We start from the raw sequence: 18,347 nt of genomic DNA, 5'->3' as shown, positions 1-18,347 counted from the left end.
GGGGTCACTTGTCGGTAAACCTTGGATTATTGTCAAGGAGCCGACAAGGGGATTGAGCTTGTTACTCTTCCCTTGCGTGCTATCGGATCGTAGACTGTTCTGCCAGGTATATTTGTTGCTGTTGGTGACCTTAGTGACCATTATCTTTAGGGTTCTACCCAAGGTGACGGTGGAGGGAAGATCCCACTGTACCTGGAGCAGACGTCGGCTAGACTCACTTGGATTTTCCGGGGGGTTCACTTCACTCGAGATGGTTAAAGTGGAGGAACTTGTGCTGGTCTATTCATTAAGCAGGTTGCCGGGGTAACTGTTCCACCCGCCACTTCTGTACTGAATTCGACGATGTTGGGCTTCATCACCAACTAGTGTTTTCGGTCCGGAAGGCTACTGTTTGTGTATGGTTTGACGCCCTAGATTCTTTAGGCGTGTGATTCGAATTTGTTTGGTTCTTTAGAGACTTTAGGCGGTTTGATTTGAGATTTTACTTTGTTTGCGTGTGCAGTAGTTAAAAGTTTTTAACTGTGGCTGAATTACCGAGACAGTCCCGTAGACTTCGGGGCCAGTCACCTGAGATTGTAACCGTGGCCGATTTGTTGAGGAAGTCCCGTAGACTTCGGGGCCAACCTCCTGAAGACGTCCCAGGTCATTACGAAGGTTTGAAAGTCCTTGTAACTCCTAGTGGCAGTAAAGTAGGTTCACCTGAAGAAGGAGAGCCTTCGTTGGTAGTCCATCCAGATTACCAAAGTCTAGAAATAGGTTATAATCCCAAACCTATTGCAGTTTCCGAGCTTGCTGGTAGTTTTTCATCTACTAGTGATATAGGCGAAGAACTTGAGATATCTGAACCTGTTACTCCAACTTCTAGTGCTCCTGATTCACCTAGGGTAGAACGAGTCATCACCAAAATCTTCCTTCTGGTTTGATAGCTATTGAAGAACTTGCTCTAGAAGAAGAAATAGGCGTCCCTATCCCTAAAGATCAACCTACTATTGATCTAAGGGAGCGTGAATCCATTTTTTACAGTCCACCTAGAAGTACTACTTGGTATCTTTCGTTAACTAATTATTTGGACAACTCAGGGTCAAGTTTTTCTCCACCTCGTACTCCTTATCCACCTGGAGGTATTTATACTCCTGTAAATATGTCTGGTCAGTCGTCCATGTTTACTCAATCGCCTGAATCTTTCTTGTACGGCGGTCCTTCTGTTCCCTCTGGGTATCAGTCACTTTCTGGTACTTTTGCGGGAGCATCTCCTCAACCCATTGAACATGGGTTATTAACTGGAAACAATGGTAATAAACCGTTGGGTGTAGGAGACATTTACATGATGTCAGGTTCAATTCCCAGTTCTCAACCTCAAGGTGGCCAGTTACCGCCTGGGGGCAGCCTCAATTAACGCCTGGGGGGCAACCTCAAGGTACACAAATTGCGTCTGGGGGCAACCTCAAGGACAGTATGTACCCGTGGTGCAATACATTCCTCAAGGTCAACCCCAGCCTCAATATGTACCCCAAGGTCAACCTCAGTATCAATTTATACCTCAAGGTCAACCCCAGTATCAGTACTTACCTCAAGGGTATCTACCCAAGGTCAGTACTCGAGTCAAGGTTATCAACCACCCCAAGGTCAATCTTATGTTCAAGGTACGGGAAATGTACCTTTCAATTATCAATCCTACCCTCAATCCGGTTATGGATCTCAATATCCTCAACCTGTTATGGGTCAATACCCCGGAATGAACATAGTGTGGGATCCATCGCAAGTTCAACAGGTTTTGCAGCCAAGTGTACAGTTGTCATCTCAAGCTGGACAACCCTTAGTTTCTGGTTCACCCCAGCAACCAGTCCAGTCTAATGTTCAAACTTTTGTACCTTCGGTAGTTTCTCAGTCTGGGCCTATTGCACCTAGTACTCCATCTCAAACGACTGCTGCAACTACCGCAACATCTGTTCAATCTACCCCACTTACTTCTGGAGTATCGACAGCTCTGGTTTCTACTGTCTCTGTAACTACTCCTTAGACATCTTTACCATTGTCTGGATCCATGATTCAAACTACGGTTCAGATGCCTGTAGGACAACCTGGTTTAAGTACGGTTGTCACTAGTCAACCACAATTCACTTATCAACCGTACCAGGGACAGTACCAATATGGCCTGCTGTCCAGCAGCCAGTTTACCAGTATCAACCGTATCCTGGGTACACTTATCAACAACCACAACAACCCCAGTACGGTCCGGTTAATCCTGGTTTTCCGGGAGGATACAATATCCCGAACGCGATTCCTATTCCAAGTTATCCTAGATATCCTCCTCCTGGGACTGGTCTTGTGACCCAGAGCTTTAGGGATCCTAATCGGCAGTTACCATTTATCGCAACTTTGGATTTACCAGACTTGTCGCGCCTAACGAACGATCCAATAAATTATCTTCCGTTTTGGCCGCCAATGCCAAATAAGTTGCCCAGTGACATACCCAAGTTCGAAGGTAAGTCTGGAGAGGACCCGTCGAATCATGTGATGACTTACCACCTCTGGTGTGCTTCTAATTCCATCTCGGATGATTCGATCCGCTTACGTCTTTTCCAGCGTACTCTCATTGGTCTCGCGGCCAAGTGGTACATTGAGTTACCACGGGCCTCTTTTTATAATTTTAGCCAGTTAGCTACCTCGTTCTTAACTCATTTTCAGTTGCCGGTCAGATATGATAATGGCACGGAGTTACTAACTTCATTAAAACAATCGACGTCCACTTATATTTCCGATCATATTCATGAATGGAGACGTCGAAGACGATTAGTGAAAGTTTTTATCCCGGACCAAATCTTAGCTGAATGGTTTGTTAAATCATTGTTACCGAAGATTACTGAAGACGTAGCTAAGGCCGGAGTAGTTACTGAGGAGCAAGTGATTGCTCAAGCGCAGTACCTTGACTTAGTTTACACTCAGTCAGGTACGTTACACGAAAAGATCCCAGATCTTCCTAAGTCAAATCAAATCGCTGCTGCTCCTTCGGGATCTCATGCCGCTGATGGCATGATTGGTACGGTGAATACTAAAAGCAAGAAGAAATCCTCAAATAATTCTTCGCCTATTATAACCTTACCAGACTCCCCGACAGGAGAATCTTCTGCTGAAGTTTCCGCTGATATTCACACTGTAGAGTCATCTACGGCTAAATCAAAATCGGTGGGAAAAAGAAAGGTAAGAAGAAGAATAAAGCAGACAAAACTCCAAAGGAGAAAACTGAAAAGTCGGAAACCAATGATGAAAAGCGCAAACCTCGATATCCTTGTCTTATTTGTGAAGAGGATCATTTTACAAGAGATTGCCCTCATCGGGCCGAGGTTGTGAAAATCGTCAAGGGTTCCCCAACTCCTACTGTTTTGAAAGATCCATTTCCAAAGCAGGAGAGTAAGATGATAGGTTCTTCCTCGAGTGCCAGTGAAGAACCCATATTAATGATGTCTCATGTAAGGATTGCGACTCGATCGCAAGATTATGGTAGTAAGAGTCCTGTTGATGGCAAAGAAGCAGAATCTTCTCATTCTAATCCATCAACCTCAGCTCCCGGTTCCGATCCACTACAGATCGAGAGAAACCTAACCCGGACTTAGTAATCAAACCGCCCGCCAAGGGTGTACTTCGAAGGTCTGCTTTCAATCCACATGCGAGAGCGGCCCAGAATTACAACATTGTTGAGGATTTAGCTGTTTCACCCTCAGCAATGTCGGCTTTGGAAGTGCTGCAATCATGCCCAGCACAACACAAATTACTTTTGTCGGCTATAGGAGCTGTTGATGTTCAGGACCCGAACCTAATAATCTTTGATCTAGAAAATAGTACACCGTGTTTACCTCATCAAATGGCTTTCCAGATCCCAGTGATAGTCAAAAACAGGCCTATTCATCGGACTGTAATTGATGAGGGAGCTTCCACGTGTATTATGTCGATACAGTGCTGGAGATTGCTTGGTTCTCCTTCACTAAATCAATCCCCGACAATTCTTAAGGCCTTTGATGGCCGTGGGTTTCATCCGTTTGGCATTCTACAGGATTTTCCTATAGGGGTTGAAGGAAAAACCGTTAGTCTAGATGTGGAGGTGGTTGATGCCCCTCTAGACTACAACCTTCTCTTGGGTCGAAGTTGGTCTTACGCTATGACAGCGGTCGTTTCATCGGTCTTCAGAGTAAAAGTTTCCATATAATGGCAAGATCGTAACAATAGACCAGCTGGCTTACTTTTCATCCGACCCAGCCTCTTCAGAGAGTATCCAGCATGTCGGTAAAACGACTATCCCTTATAAGGATGTTGGAGTAGGATTAGTTAAAGATGTCGGTTTACTGGGAACTTTTCCTTTTCCTCCAATCAACGCCTTGTCTTCGTTTGCATCCATTCATATGATTACATCAGATACCATTGTTTATGACGATCCTTGGATCGTTCCTTCTGAATCTGAGATAGACTCATTTGGTGATGCTATGCCTTTGAGTCCATATGAAATTGCCTATGAAGCCGTGCAGTCTTTTACCGACCCGAGTTCAACCAAAATCGACCAAATGAATGTGGTCCGTGAGGAATCACTTTTCACGTCAACCTCGGAGTTAATAGCGTTTCCCGAAGTTGTGTCATCTGACGAGCAACTTCGTGAAGTCCTGTGTGTAGACGATTTACCATGGGAAGATCTCCATCACAGATCTTCGTTTTTACCTGAGGATGATCGTTTTGAAAACGATTTCTCATCAATATTTACAGCTGAATATGTCAAAGAAGCTCAGAATCCAATGAAACATCCTGATTCAGAGCTGAATTTGGGAAACATTTCTCACACTATTCCCATTGACATTTCAGTTAAGCCCGGAATTGTTGAGCACATTCATATAGGTGCCTCGTGTTCAGATGACGAAATTCAGACATACAAGGCCCTATTTCAAGAATTCCGCGACGTGTTTGCCTGGTCCTATGAGGAAATGCCAGGAATTGATCCCGCAATTGTTGTCCATGAGATCAAGACTTACCCGGATGCTAAACCCGTCCGACAACGTTTGCGTCAGATTCACCCACGAAAGCGGCTGCAATTAAAGCAGAAGTTGAGAAGCTGTTGAAAGCAGGTTTCATTTATCCGATCCCGTTAACGGATTGGGTATCGAATATTGTTCCGGTTAACAAAAAACAGGGAACAATAAGAATATGCATCGACTATAGGGATATCAATCGAGCTTGTCCCAAGGACAACTACCCAACACCCTATATCGATCAAATAATTGACGATTGTGCCGGCAGTGAAATATTTTCCTTTATGGATGGTTTTTCCGGTTACAATCAAATCAATATTCTACCTGCCGATCAACCAAAAACGGCTTTCATTTGTCCATGGGGGACATTTGCTTATTGCAAATTACCTTTTGGGCTTAAGAATGCCGGAGCCACTTTTCAAAGGGCGATGTCTTATGCGTTTCATGACATCAAACACATTGTGCAACCGTATCTCGATGATTTGCCCGCTCATTCATTACATCGAGCTGATCACCTTGTCCATTTACGAGCAATCTTCATGAGGTGTAGGCATTATCGTATTCGGTTGAACCCACACAAATGTGTCTTCTGTATAGAAGTGGGACGATTGCTGGGATTTGTAGTTTCAAAAGCCGGCATTTGCGTCGATCCCTCGAAGGTAGAAGCTATCATCAAATTGCCTCCTCCTTCGAGTCTTCGCCAACTCCAAAGTTTGCAGGGGAAAGCAAACTTTTTACGCCGATTCATTCCTAACTACGCCGAGATTACAAAGGGTTTTACCGGTTGTTGAAACAGAAACTCAATTCTCTTGGGATGAGATAGCTCAGAAATCTTTTGATGCACTCAAGCACGCGTTGACCCATGCACCGTTGCTGCATCCTCCCAACTACAACCAGGATTACTTTTTGTACCTCGCCGCCGCTCATTCCACCATTGGAATGGTCTTAGTACAGGAAGATGAATTCGGAACGGAACATGTGATATATTACCTTAGTCGGACGTTAAATCCAACTGAGCTCAAATATTCACATGTGGAGAAATTGGCATTGGCAGCTGTTCAAGCTGTCCAACGTTTTCGTCACTACATTCTACTCCGTAAAACTACAGTCATTTCGGATTGCAACCCTATGATCTACATTTTGACTAAACAATTGCTAGGGGGCAAGTACTCTAAATGGATCGTTATCCTGCAGGAGTTCGACTTGGAGTTTGAAAAATCTAAGTCTAAGAAATCTTTAGTTTTTGCAGAGTTAATGTGTGACTTCCCGCGTGCTGACACAGAAACTGTGGTAGAGGAGCCCATTGCGGACGAATCTTTGTTTCTCATCAGCACTTTAGATCCGTGGTATGGAGATATCATCGTCTATCTCCAGACCCAATCCTTTCGGCCCGAAGTTTCAAAGTCGGAACGTCGGAAAATTCGATTCCAGTCCCAACAGTACAAAATTATTGGAGATACTCTTTATCGCCATGGGGCGGACTTGGTTTTTCGACGTTGTTTAACTCATGAGGAAGCTGAAAGGGTTTTGAATGACTGTCACTCTAGAGCGTGTGGCGGTCATATGTCTGGGTATGCCACAACCCAAAAGATATTGCGTGCTGGCTACTTCTGGCCGTCCTTATTTAAAGATTGTATTACTGCGGTTCGGAAATGCCACAACTGTCAAGTGTTTGATCGCAAGATGCGCGCTCCACCTGCTCCTCTCCACCCTATAATTGTCGTTGGTCCTTTTTCCAAATGGGGTATCGATTTTATTACATGTAACCCTCACTCGGCCGGGGGGCATGCGTATATCATCCTTGCGGTAGATTATTTTACTAAGTGGGCCGAGGCGATGCCTACATTCGAGGCAGACGGCAAGACAGCTGCAATTTTCGTATTCAATCACATTATTGCTAGGTTTGGTGTCCCACAAGCGATAATCACTGACCATGGGCGCCATTTTCGAAACGTTATGATGACAGAACTTACAGGCCAGCTTGGTTTACGTCACGATAGCTCAACTCCTTATTATCCACAAGCGAATGGTCTGGTTGAGTCCATCAACAAAGTTTTAGTTATCATGATCCGATGAATCATTGGTATTCATCGGTCGAATTGGCACAACATGTTATTTTCCGCGCTTTGGGCGTACCGAACCTCAGTGAAAACATCAACAGGGTTCACTCCTTTCCAACTAGTTTATGGTTTGGAAGCTGTGCTGCCCATTGAATGCGAAATCCCGTCACTTCAAATGGTTGTCGAATTACTTCCAGCTACTTCCGAAGAGGAGAAGCGTTTATTATACTTAGCTCAATTAGATGAGACTCGACGTGATGCTGCATTGGCAATCGAGACTCATGCAAAACGTATGAAAGCTCAGTATGATCGAAATGTGACCCCTCGAAATTTTTCGGAAGGAGACCTAGTGCTATTATATGATCAAGCTAACGATAAATTAGGTGCTGGAAAATTCGTTCCTATGTGGCATGGGCCCTACATTGTCAAGCGAAAGCTAGCAAAAGGGGCCTATGAGCTGGTAGACTTTGACGGGGACTCTTTGGGTAAACCCAGAAATGGACTTTACCTAAAGAGGTATTATGCTTAAATGATGGGTATGGAGATTTTAGTTAGGTTAGGTTTTTCTTTCTAGCTGGTGTGTTTGTTAGTTTAGACAGTGTGCTTAGCTTAGAAAGTGTGTTTTTCGTCGTTATTCTACTTATCTTGGTTTTACGCTTGATGTTTGCAGATGTCGATGCCTCTCCAAACATACATTGGATTTGCTGATGGTGCTTGTCGTAGTACACGGAATATCTCTTCCGCAGCTTGGGTTATCTATTCGCCCTCTGACAAGTTAGTTATTTCTATGCATGGGGTAAGCCTCGTCAAACAACAAACAACATTGCAGAATACAGTGCAGTGATTGAGTTATTGTCTGAATCTATCTCATTTGGGATTCAGAGTTTGATAGTGAGGTTAGATTCTGAACTCGTTGTATTACAGCTTAATAGAGTGTATGCCATTAGAAATCCAGTGTTATTAAGGTTATTTTTGAGAGTGCGTCTCTTGGAACGTGAATTTGATTACATTGAATATCAGCATATTCCAAGGTCTTTAAATACATTAGCAGATGCAATTTCTTCTCGAATGTTAGACAGACATTTTCAATAATCATACATGTAAATTTAAAAACATTCATCACACATGTTTAACAAGATAAGCCGTAATAATGATATATATATAGATAGGAGTGTGTCAAAAAATACATCGTCTTCGATCATAGGTTGAAAAACACCTTATGATCGGCAAAAATGATAAGTACAAAAAACCAAAATGTCACATGTGTCTACAAAAATGACCATCCAATCACTGGTGATGCTCTCTATATGACACCACTGCACGAGCCACCCTACACAAGAACCTCCTAAAAGGTCCTGGGACTGCGACTACATAGCGCTGAAGCCTGATAGGAATATCATCTATAGTAGTCTCTGGTATGTCTGCTGTAAGATGCTCTAGGTCTTGTTCCAACTCAGCTAAGGTCTCTGTGGCCTCGTCCCGTGGGGCTGGTGCCGCTGCAACTGGTAGTCTCCTCTCGAAAGGCAGAGATTGGCTGGACGGCGTGGACCTACATCTGCATTTGAAAATTGTTACTGTCAGTTTTGAGACGACATATAAAACAAAAAAAGTAGATAATTTAAAAACTTGTGAAAAATGAAGTACCTGTGTCATCCCATTGTTCTCCCGGTGGAAGAACCATGTCCGGATCTCCACGAAAATCAACTCTGGCATAAGGAAAATCCTGTATAGAAAAGATCTGGTCCTCCAACCAGTGAAATACTCCGGAGTAAATCGGACAACCTCCATGCCCTCGTCAGGATGACGGGCCATAACCGCAACCCATCGCCATAACCGCAACCCATCGCATCAATTTGGGCTCTCGGGGAGGCCCAACCTCAACAGTGAGCTGTTGTGGGATCAGCATCGGAACCCTCTCTATGGCAAAACTCACAACTAAAGGCCCATAACCAAAGTCTTTAACTGTCCGTTTTTAGTCCTAGTCAGTTGGCCCTTTAAATTGGCCAACACAGCATCACACCAGTTGAAAATGGTGCCCGATAGCAATCAATCGCCATCCGCATCTGGGATCCAGTGGCAATGTGTAAAGCGGCAGCCCCGCAAAGTCTGGTAACTGTAAAAGCAATCACCATAAGTTCAGGTCGGGATATAGTTTTGATCTCTATCCCCTTCTCCTGAGACTGAGTGTTACACCACTCTTGTCGGAGACTAGCGATGGACTGGCCACCCGGCCTAGTCCCGAACAGAGTCAAGTGTTCGCCTCTCTTGGGCAAACCAGTGAGAAAGTAAATATCTGAGGGCTCTATCTCGAGCTGGTGCCCTCCAATGTAAAAGCACTGGTCCTGGACATTCCATCTCTCTACCAGCCACTCTAGAAAGCGCACCTGGGCCCTCATGCCAGGTATGGCCCAATATTTGTAAAGGCCGCATGCCTTCAAAGCATCAATGGACGGTTGATGATTAATGGCGGCCAAATCAACATCTTCGTGCTCTCTCTCGCGCCAATCAAGCATGGTGGGCAATCTACACACCAAAAAACATCTGTTAGATTCAATGAAATCAAAAAATTTGGTCCATTTTGAAGAAATTGGGGTTTGAAAACTCGTTTTGCGGGGTACGCACCCCGCCTTTAGGAACAGGGCGTGGGTACACGGGTTCCCTTAAGGCAAGGTGCGTACGCCAGCATTTTCCCAACTGAGAAAATGTCGGGGTACGCGGGTCACCAGTGGAGCACCTGCGTACCCCGAAAGGCGGACCTTGAAACCCCAAAGCCTCCAAAAAATGAAACTAGGGCCTAAAAACAAATTCTAAACAGATGAAAATGAAGAGGAGGATGTTGTAGAATACCTGAAAGAGACGGTGTTCGATTTCGACGGTCGGATTCTCCGCAATGTCCACGGGAAGTTTCTTGCCAAAAGCCCTTTTTCTCTCCTCAACAGTAAAATGGTAAAAATGAATTGGTAAAAGCCCTTTTTATAGGTTTTTTGGGTAAATAAATGGTAAATTTGTTTATTTTTCACCATGAAAAGGTATTTTTCAAAGTATTTTTATCTATCTTTAAACAGGTATGAGTAATGTGTTGGTTTTTGTGCAGGATAAAGGATTTTCAGGGAAAATTGTCATTTTTCACAAACAAAAACATCAGAGTCATCTTTAAGCCCTTTCTGACTCCTAAAACATGAAAAGATTGCCGAGCGTTTCTTTTACACTCGTTAAAACGGAATTAAAAGACGGTCCCCTTATAGCCCTTTTCTGACCGTAAAAACAGGAAAAGATTGCCAGATTTTTGTCGTTTCAAATTCGATACTGGAAATAAAACGACGTGTCCTTGATCGCTTTTTACTTTTTAGGTCAAAGACACTAATCATGAAAGTACTCCTTGGTCGTAAAGATCAAGCGGTTCTCTCAAGTATTATTTTATACTTTTTTGGGCTTGGGAGACACAAATTTATGAAAAAGTTCAACCCTGGAGTCTTCTTAAGTTTTTCAGACTCTCTAAAATTGAAAAACGCCGAGTTTCTCCTATACTGGACTCGTTAAAATTTCACAGTAAAGGACCTGTTCGATTACAAACAGGAACGGACCACTCCTTCTTAGGGTTCGAATCTAAACTAAGTTGGACTCATCCGAAGGATGAGCTTATAATCAAGCATATGTTATCCTCCTCAAGCTTGTAAAAATAAAGAGGTACTTGCCAGAAATGGTGGGGGGGAAAAGAGAGAAAAATGAGCCTATTTGTCATCCTTTGTCTCAGAAGAAACCTTATCACCACTCTTGAACACGACACTTTTCATTCACCTGGGTTGGGAAATCCTTTGCCTAACAGTTGATCAAACCACTTTGAAAATCTTCAACGGTTCGGGTATTAACTTTGGGTCAATTGTCACCAAGCCATCTGTCGTGTCGTTATGTGTTCAAGAGGTCACTCCAAATAAACCATTCATCTGCAAAATACCCGTCATCCATCTTGACCATCCCTGAGTCAGTCCTTACAGCTACATTTCTTCAACTTGATTTATGATTTCGTGTTGTGGGCTTGCCTAACGGATCGCTTTCTATCGACATCAGCACATTATCTAGAAAGATGATCTAGAAATCATCAGTACCTTGAAGTCTGCATGCATCAATGGCAGGTTTCTCGCCTTTGACGATGGTTTACATCATTGACTTTCGATCGAAGGATTCCATGAAATGTTCGACATCAACACATTCATTCACATCTCATGGATTGTACTGGGTACTTTGAGAACCATTGACATTACTGGTGGTCTCTCTCACACTTGTTAACAGTTTACATCATCGACTGGTAATCAAGTGGTTTCTACCATGCTCGACATCAACTCATTTATTCGCATGGATAGAATCGTACCATTTCAGGAAGTAGAAATGAAGACCCTGGATCTAGTTTCCACTATCCAGGCTACGAGGAGTTTTGTATTCATTATACAATAGACTAATTATAAATAGATGGCTGCGTCCATACTGTGTCTACAAGAGTCTATGATTATGATGTACTGCGAAATCATTCCTATATCAGAGCAGTAGTTAGTTTGTTAGTTAAAGTTTTCAATCTGAGTATGGGAATGCCTACCTCAGTGATGATATGATCTTACATATGTATTTTGTGTTGAATATTTGCAGGTTTCGACTGGGCTCTCCACAAGATAATCCTTGAAATGATAAAGTACTTCACCCTTCCTAGATGATATGAAACCCTAATCTACTACAGGCTTCGCACTTTAGGGGGCAATCTGTTACACTAAAATTTGTCACCATGACTATTTACAGTTAGTATGGCTCCATCAACTGTCATACTATCCTCCTTGGCAAGTCTTATACCTCTGCTCCTCATGTCAAACTCCAAGAAAGAGAGAAAGTCCTTAAAAAGTCAATTAACTCTGGTTACGCAGTTTCTCTTAACCTTACCTGTGTGTACGCACCCAAGTTCACAATACCTGCGTACTTGTACGCTCTGTCTGTAAAGGGGTGGGTGCGTACTCCTGTACAGGTCAAAAGGTGCGAGTTTTACTTCAAAAAAGTTACTTGTGGTTGAATCTAGAGCATTCTAGAAGATGGTTTGATGTGTATTGAGCGCCTCCAGATGGTTCATGTATCCCTATGAAAGAGGAACTTATCCCATCAAGAGGGGAGCTATCCCATTCAAAGAGGGGCTTATCCCATTGATGGTGGACCTGATTAACTTCCTCCAAAGCATTATAAATACAGGCATTGGGCCAGAGGGAGGGGAGGTTGAAAGCTGAACATTCCTAAGGGTAGATGCTGCTGAAATTAGGACTCCCTTATAGAGCTTGAGAGGAGAGATTCCCATCCTTTCTTAGCTTCATTTGGAAGTGGGTGAGCTGATCAAAGTAAAGGAGAACTCTTGCTGGACCCTGGGAGGGACCTGCACAACACCAAGGCACTGGTTGTAATGGTTTCTTTTGTTTCCACTTAATACAATTAAGTTCATTTTTCTCAACAAGTTGTTATATATAATTTGTTTCATATATCCTTGGTCTTTATGATGAATATGTTTTTTTTTATGAGTTATTCAGGTGCTATGTAATCGTTTGCTTGTTAGTGAATGCAGGTTTCAAAGAGAAGGAGGAGCTCATCTAGATCAGAGAGGCTGGACTGCTACAAACACGTTGGACTAAAGGTATGCTTTAAACACCTGGTTGCTTGTATTCTAAATGCATATTCAGGGAAAGATAGTGCTTAATTGTCTTGTTTGTCACTAGAAAGCCTTAGCTTCTAGGGAGGTCGGTTTTGTCCGCAAAATTGACTCTTTCCGCATGACAGGGACTACCAGCTTGATTTTTCATTATGTTCCTTTCAATGTTACAATACATATTTATACATGCCAAAGCATCCAATACCATGGATCAAAAACTATTTGTCCAAAACCATGGACCGAAACCATCGCGTCCAAAACCATGTGCGAAAATCATGCACAAAACCATAGGTAGGTCCGCCAACCTAACATAGGGTCAAACCAAAAAAAATTTCAGGCATGCCGAACCCCATAAATTTGGGTTACTGCACCACTCAAACCTCATGTGACTCCCCTCGCTACACAACCGGCGCAACGACGGGGGCTCCCCCCCTTCTAACCCCCTGTTTAACTATGTGGGCGAGTCATGGAAAGAATATAACACCAAAACAATGATTTCATTGATTTGTTTTCCCCTTCATCCATTCCATTATGTTGTGGAGTATTTGCAATGGTGAGTTGTCTCATTATTCCATGCTCCTAAAATAATCATCAAAATAGTTAAAAGTAAACTCTCCACCCTTGTTTGATCTTACACACTTTAATTTGCAATCTTTTTTTTTTTTTTTTCAGCCATAACTTAAAGATTTTAAAAATGCTTATGAATTTCTTTCAAGAATGAAAACCATGCAATTTTTTTGTAATAATTGATAATCAACATAAAATATAGCTCATCACTTGGAGTCTAAGTTCTTATAGGACCACATAAGTCCATGTGGACTAGTTGTAAAGGCTTGGTGGAAATGTTTTCTTTGCTCTTGAAGGGCACTCAAATTTTCTTACCAACTTGGCATGGATTACTAATGTGTTAATTTGTTTATATATCTTCAACAAGTCCCTTACAAATTCCTTTTTACCTAGATTCACAATATGGTCAAATTTGGGTTTCCTAACCTTATGTTCCATAACCAACTCTCATCATACTTTCCCAAACAACATTTCTCATTCTCTTCATTTAAAATGTATACATTATTTTCTATTCTAGTAGTTTTGGTCACTACTTCTCTTGTACCTATTATTTTATTTCAAAACCTTTGGAGTGGAAAAGGACATCATATCCCTGATCACACATTTGACTCACACTCAGTAGGTTTTGTTTGAGTCCATCTATAAAGAGCACATTCTTAGCTTTTCCTTTTCCATTTACTAAGCTAACTATACCTTTGCCCATGATTTTTCCTAGAGCATCATTTCCAAAAGTGACATATCCTATTCTATGTTATTTAAAAGATAATGATTTATTCCTAACACCTATCATATGATTTTAACACCCACTGTCTACATATCAATGACTTCCCTTGTTTTAGGCATACAACACAATGCCACATTTCTCATTACTTTTTTCCTTTCTCTACCACCATATTTCAAGTTCTTCTTTAGCTTGCTTAATCTCAGAAGCTGGTATAATTTTTTTCATACTACATTCAACTATATTATGCCCATAATTATGAAAGTTATATAATTTAATCACATGAAACAAATGGGAAAAATAATTTCTGTCCCTCGGAACATTTCCTTTTAAATTGGAAAATATCCTATTTTGAATATAGGATTTGTTTCTTTGATTTCCTATTTACCTATTTCTAAGTATGATTTACATATTCTAGAATTATGTCCATAATTTTTGCTTGTAAAGTAGTAACCATGAAAGACATTCGCATACTTGGGAACCATTTTCCCACTAGTTTTTTGTTGGATTCTTCTTTGATGCGGAAAATATCTTTGTTGATTTCTTTCTTGAAAATTGTATAATTTCGAAAGGACATAACTTGCATTCCATTGTTGCTATTGATTTTTATTTACACCCATTTGTATCTTTCTATTATTCTTTTTTATTTGGTACTCTCTCTATTTGCGATCAATTTCATTAGCTACAACTATGCCTAGTCCCTTAACTGGATGGGTTCCTTGTCTTCAAGCGCTTTTTAGCTTATCTCTCCTTCATAACACAAAAAAATCTTGATATAAGGGGATATTTGGACACTTATAATTTCATCCAACATACTAGATCCTTTGATAATTTTTTGATTTAGGCTAAGCTATGCCTTAGTATTTTCTAACTCTTTTATAAGGGAGACTACCTCCTCCTTGAGATTTTCACATCCCTTTGCTTTTTCTTTCAACTTGTCCATCAAATAATCTTCAATATTCTTTCCTTCCCTGGTTTTTAGAAGAAGCGCCAAATTTTCATATTTCCCTTTTTCTTTTTCAAAATTTTCCATATCTATTTTGGCATCTTATTATTTTTCCTTAGACTTTGAATTTTCCTAAAGCACTTGTCGGTTTCCATTCCAAATGTACCTCAATCACTTCTTCATGAAAATATATGTGTTATTTTTCTAGATTATCTAAATCCATGAACATGCACTCTTTTTTACTTCCTTTAGCTCTATCTTCATCTTTGAGGCATTTTTATCATCTTAAGTATCTAAACTCTTCTTTTTGGTATTATTATCCTTCTGTACTTTTCTATACATTCCCTTATGTTCATGTTCATTCTTATTTTTCTTCTGTGGAAATTTAGATGCATAATTACCTACTTGAGCACAATTAAAACATTTTAAAGGAAGCTTACCTTTGAATTTATCGAATCCTCTCTTCAGTTTTCTATAAACTTTGCCTCCTTTTCATCTGATCGATAACTTAAGTCATCTTGAACTTCTTTGGACATTTTTTTTAGCTTTGAAACCTTCCTCCTTTGATGTAGTTCTACATTTCAAAGTACTCATTTCATATCCAGTCAAGATTTTGTGCAATTAACCCAATGTTAGAGTGTTGAGATCTAACATTTCCTTAATGGTTGATACCTTGGCATAAAATATGGTAGGAAGTGACCTCAACACTTTTTGAACCACAAATGAATCAGACATTGTTTCATCAAGTCCTTTTATTGTATTGACTATTTCATCCACTTGAAGGAAAAACTTAATTATTTCCCCATCCTAATCTTTAAGGATTACATCAACATTCTCTAGCCTTGAAGTTTAGCCTTCTTTAATTTACCGTCTCCTTCATAACCACATCTCATATTATCCCATAATGACCTGGCAGTGATGCAATTCATGACTTTGACTGATTCAGATTCATGAAGTACAATTATGAGTGCATTTATTTTTTTAGCAGTATAAGTGAATTCAAGCTTATCATATCTATTAATAATGATGAGTGGCATTGTATAGCCATTTTTCACCAGTTCCTAGATATCTACACCAAGAGATTATAAGTCATTATCCTTACCTTCTAGGATGCATAGTTTGTTCTAGTAAAGATATGAGCCTTGTTGGTGTGGCTTAGATCCTTGTTAGACATTATATCTACTCTACCTTCCTGTTATTAGACTATTTCTTAATGGACTTGGTTCTGATACAAATTATTATAAACTAGAAAAATATAATGGGGAGGAGTGAATTAGTATTTTAAAAATCACTTTTTCAAAGTAAAAATTCTTAGCTACATAGTAATAAATAACAACACACCAATCCCATCAAACTTGGACACAAAATATTAACGTGGTAACCCGACTAGGAAAAACCACAATTTTTTTTTATTATGATGAAAAATATATCTTCAACTTCACATTACATTAATTTGTGTAGGCTACAACCTATAGAATGCTCCAACCTACTTTTTCATTTGTAAGCACTAACTTGTTGATTTTTAAAGGAACCAACATAAAGGAAACAACAACTCCCTCTTGTGCAAGTACCTACCTGCATAGCCTTTCAGACACTTGTTTTATAAATTTTAACAATCAGATCCAAAGCTTACTCTTCATAAAATATTACCTCGTCAAGTTCTCCTTCTCAGATTTTCTCTTTAAATCAACACACATATCTCACGATTTGATTCACAATCTCTACAACACTGATTCTCTTTTAAAGATTTAAATATGCTTCCCTCTTTAGTTTGCATTCTCAAAAATTATCACCACTTTACAATATTTCAATTGACTTACCCATCAATCATGTAAGTAGCATAATAAAGCAAATCATAAATCACATAACAACAACATAAGTATCATAAGAATCATATATATATGAAACACATAGAGACACTGGATGTATGTGGAAACCCATAAAGGGAGGAAATCACAAACATTTTTTTGTTATGATGTAAATATTAAGCCACCACTTTTGATTACATTAAGTTTTGTGAGCACCCACTCAGAGGAGGCACAATCCCCCAATTTTGTTTTGATGGAACCAACTAGTAAGAAGCACCCACTCCTTGATTTTTCTTGCTAGGAACAACTCCCTAATTCATTTTTCCAACACCAACCAGTAGCAAGCAACAACTCCCTGATTTGTTTTACTAGCACAAACTCCTTAATTTATTTTGTTGGAACTAACCAATAGGAAGCACCAACTCCATGATTTTATTTTCTAGCACTCCTTGATTTTTTTTGTTGGCACCAGATTATAGGAAGCACTAAATCCCTATTTTTTATTTCTAGTACGAACTAGAAAAGACCACATGACTCCTTGATTTGAAAGCCACTACTTGCAGGACGAACTGACCCCCTAAATTGTTTCTCAAGGAAACACTTGAAAGGAGCACCAACTCCCTGATGTGCATGAACCAACCTACTAAACCTTACTGACATACATTTCATTCATTTTCAAATTGATATCCATAGGTTCTAAGTTCTACTATACTTGCTTCTCTCTTTGTGCTTCATCCCTCACTAATCCTGATATCTCACAATGAAATCAACGTACTCAATTTCTCTCACTACCCTAAAAATGTCCTCACACTTAGATAAGATCATATATTTTTATATTTTCCCCATTGGAGCTTCTTTTAAACAACACTCTCAAGATCTCTTAGCTCTCACAAATTCTTACATCATGTTAATATTTGCAACACACACACTCTACATTTGTGGCATCTATTCTCAGCTACAACATTAACAGTATGGGCCCATTCACTTACACTTGGTCCTCTCAGATCTCAAAATTACTCTACTCTTCATTATCCTATTTCCTCTCTCTTCTTGATTTCACTCCACATTCACTCACAACATAATATCCTACACCTAAATTCAATCTAACAGAATTCCCCACTACTTTCTCTTAACATAACAACATTTTGTTCAGTCAATTACACGACTTAGAAAGGAACTTCATTTACTCTCAAACAACTCGAAGATTCACTTCATTAATTAATTCAAAGCTCAAGGAGAGACTTCATTAATTCTTACACCACTCAAAGAGGTACTTCTGATAATTAATGCAATCAACTACAATTCCTCCTTTTTTTTTCTCAGAGCTAATTAAAGTGCTATGTTTTACCCTCTGGTCTTTAATGTGATAGCTCTAAATATCCATCAATCATCCTGAATTTGATCTATACTACACACTAAGTACCATGGGCACTTGAACCATGATATTTGACCCCGAGTAATTTTTCCTTTTACCTTTATAACAAATACTCAATCATCGTAGCAAGATAGGATTTACACTTCAACAACTAACAATTTCAAACAACATAGCTCAGAATGCC

This window comes from Pinus tabuliformis, chromosome 2_2 (genome assembly GCF_031772625.1).
Source record: "Pinus tabuliformis cultivar Carrire ecotype Pingquan chromosome 2_2, CPIR1, whole genome shotgun sequence".
Lineage (NCBI taxonomy): Eukaryota > Viridiplantae > Streptophyta > Pinopsida > Pinales > Pinaceae > Pinus > Pinus tabuliformis.
This window is presented reverse-complemented; position numbering follows the sequence as displayed.